This window comes from Papaver somniferum, chromosome 2 (genome assembly GCF_003573695.1).
Source record: "Papaver somniferum cultivar HN1 chromosome 2, ASM357369v1, whole genome shotgun sequence".
NCBI lineage: Eukaryota > Viridiplantae > Streptophyta > Magnoliopsida > Ranunculales > Papaveraceae > Papaver > Papaver somniferum.
The window spans coordinates 175,625,377-175,629,018 of record NC_039359.1 but is presented as its reverse complement, the minus strand read 5'-3'; the positions used below and the strand labels follow the sequence as shown (position 1 = coordinate 175,629,018).

Below are 3,642 nucleotides of genomic sequence, written 5' to 3'. Positions count from 1 at the left end.
ACTGTTATATATGTGCTTAGTACAACTGTATGTACATGTACAATATGTTTGTCAGACATTGCGGATGTGTCACAGACGCACTTAATGTGATTGCGGATAGGTTCCAATATCTCATCGAGTTATAGGATGTTACTTGAAATGAGTTTTTCTTTTTATTATACTGCTAGTGATTGTCGAACGAGGAATTTAAGTTCCTTTTAGGCAGTTCTGGCGGATATTTGGAAGATATCTAGATGGGGCGGATATCCACACTTTCTCGTTTTATAATTTTATGAACTACTTTCTCGTTTTATAATTTTGTGAACTATAGTTGTGAGGCAGTAGGGATATTTATTTTAATAATTTATTGTTGGGATTTGAAACCGCTGGCAAGCAATTATATTTTATATGAACGTGGAACCATTGTAATATTTTTCCCTTATGCATTAGCATTTCAACTGTATAAGGGGATGTGATCCCATAATTTCTTGCGGTTACATAAGTTACACAGGAAATTAACAACATGTTTTTTGCATAATCATCGACCGGGATTATGTGGGAAGTAGGGTTGTTACACTTTTGATGGGTAAATTTATGTATTTATATATACAAAGAACATGGGACAAAGGGGAAAGAAATTTTAGGAAGTACAACTATCTGAAACCTTGTCGTCACCACCTACGCGAGCTTGTGTTCCAAATTACCATCATTTCAGTTGAACATCGGGTCCATTTTACGACATCACCAGTCCACCTATTCCCACGACCATAGAGATTTGAATTTCAGAGTATTGAAACATAGTGAACTTGACAATGCCTATTTTTATTTATACGTACTGGACACTTCACCGACAAAAGAAATTTCAAAAGCATTTTCTTAGTTGAAAAGAATGAACTTCACAATCCAACCCGAAATCAATATAAAAGAAGAATGTTAATTGACATACAATGTATTGATAATGGCAACATAGAGGAATACTAATGATCATCCATTCCTGCCGCATTGTTGTTAGGTTTTTTCGTTTGTGAATAAACAATGAGTTGATTGAGTAATCCACAACAAACTTAACCAAAATAGTAACATCGAAAGTAACAACCACCTTAATAAACAAAATTACTAAATTAAAGGTAGAAATCATGGCAATATGGTGCTGGATTATAATTCAGTTCGCACAAAATGTGATTGTATTGCTAAGGCTATGATAAAACAGGACCAGGTTTCATCACAGTTAAACATGGTGAAAGAAATTCAACCTAATGTAAAACGGAATGAAAACTAGTTTCATCCTAGTTTAAACATGGGTGTAACTAGTTTCATCTTAGTCCAAACATGGCTAAAGCAAATTCAACACAATCTAGAACATAATGAAACCATTATCAACTTAGTTCAAACATACGACAACCACGACAAGACCTAAATAAAATGGAAATCTTTCTTTTTTTTAGTCGCTGCAAATTAGTAGTCATTTTGGTTGCATAGCTTGGTGCATGCGTGTTATGCCTACTACCGCAACGTTTCGACGAAATTTTCAATGCATATACCAAATGCCAAGCAAAGGAGGCCTTATATGTACATTTAGTCAAGCATTCATCCAAATGAAGCCACATTTTTTTATAGACGACGATGCGAAAGTGCAGCTGGATTGGAAAAAAAAAAGATGGTGAAATTCAATTGTATTGGTCCCAACACCCATGACATTAACAGAATGTGAAGAACACCAACACTCTTATGAATAGAAAATGAACCAAGCAATATTTCCATTATGATATCCAAATGAATAATTTATGAGAATATTTTCTCTAGGAAAAGAGATTTAAGGGAATAAGAAACAACTTTTGCGACAAAAATAAACATGAATATCTAACATAATTGAACTAGTTTGAACGTGATGAAACCAGTTTCAACCTAACTTAAATAGGGTTAAAACAAAAAGCAACCAAAACTAAAACTTGGTTTCATCCTATTTAAACATGGGTAAAACCAACTTCAAATCAATCTAAAACAGGATGAAAACTGATTCATCCTAGTTTAAACACGAGTGAAACCAAATTCAACTCAATCTAAAAACAGGATGAAACTAGTTCCAATCCAATCAAAAACAGAATGAAATCAGTTTCATCCTAGTTCAAAAATGTTTAAAACCAAATGCATCCCAAACTTAAACATGATACCAGTTTCAACCCAATCTAAAAAAAGAATGAAATCAGTTTCATCCTATTTAAACATGGGTGGATCCAAATTCCACCCAATCTACATGATGAAAGCAGTGTCATCCTAGTTTAATCATCCATGAAACCAAATATTCAACTCAATCTAAGCAAACAAGCTACGATTAAAACAAAATTAACCAATTATTAATTCAATTAGAAATCTAATGCTTACACAGGTACATCAACAACTACAATCATATGAAACCAAATTCAACCAATTTAAACTATTTTACACATGTCAAATTATGTCATTCAGAAAATTAAATCAAAAAGAAAATTAGGGTTAGGAAACTTACATGTTCTGTGATTCTCAAAAGTGATGTTGATGATTCAAAACCTAATTCAACTTCTTTTTCATTATGGAACAATGGAATTGAGAAGTTATAACGAAATTAAGGCAGGAGAAATCTTTTATGGTGGTGGAATCTGATTGTAATACGTTGGTGTTGATGTTTGTGGTGGTGGTGGAAGGGAAATACAGATCTTAATTGTGTTGATGGCGGAGAAATATAATTATATTTGGGAGAAATTGAAGGTGTCGATGGTGGAGAAAAATGGAGTTTATAATTTCCTGCTGGTGGAGAAGAAATGAGTTCGTGTCTTTTCTCTTGGTTGGGAGAAAGATGATTATGGAGATAACGGAGAAACAGAGGTGATGGGTTAAGGAAGAAAAAACAAGGGTAAAATTGTCAGATTCATGTTTAATTTATTCCCGTCCATCTCACGAAGGCCGATATTTTACTCGTCCATCTCACAAATGACCCACTTTCTCTTGAATATACTCCCTCCGTCCTAGTTTAGGTGCCTAAATAGGATTTTGCACAAAGATTAAGAAACACAAAGAGAACAGTTTATTTTCATAATTACCCTAGGTTAGTAATTAAGGTTCCTAGTGTTTACTCCTTCCGTCTCCAATATATAGGCGGAATTTTCCAATTCTCTTAAAATAAGAAAAAATATGGGTTTCATAAAATTCCATTATTTTTCTTATTTTGCATTATAAATAAGGATATATATGGAGAAAAAAAATCTTTGGAATTGGAACTCCGCCTATATAATAGGGACGGAGGGAGTGGAGGCTAGGTTTTTGTTGTTTACATGGAAAGTTTTTAAATTAAAGGAAATATTCAGAGAGAAGTATTAAAAGTGTGTTTAGAAAATTGAAATACACAGGCTGATTCAAAAATAAGGACTAAAGGTAGAAAAATATGAAATATAACAAGTATTTTAAACAAAAATAATCCTCGATTTAGACATCTAAACCAGGACGGTGAGAGTACGAGCTAGTACCCGTGATTGACATTGGGAGTGCTTGTTGGAAAATGGTATACTAATCTTGATAAATCTACCACAAAACAAAACACTAAACGATATGTCTATACCAACAGAGGGTTCACTTTGGTACAAGCGCAAACAGATTATAAGCAGTTTAACTAAGGCAAGCAAGTAGTAA

The 3,642-nt window shown here is 33.4% G+C and overlaps 1 long non-coding RNA gene across 1 annotated transcript; it reads right to left on the bottom strand.

Moving 5' to 3' along the window:
* Nucleotides 1–395: 395 nt before the first annotated feature.
* LOC113349835 lies at nt 396–2,857 on the bottom strand. Its single transcript, XR_003360406.1, has 2 exons — nt 2,486–2,857; nt 396–732 (listed from the first exon to the last, which is right to left on the bottom strand). It is a non-coding gene; the product is annotated as an uncharacterized LOC113349835 (long non-coding RNA).
* Between the last annotated feature and the right edge of the window lie 785 nt (nt 2,858–3,642).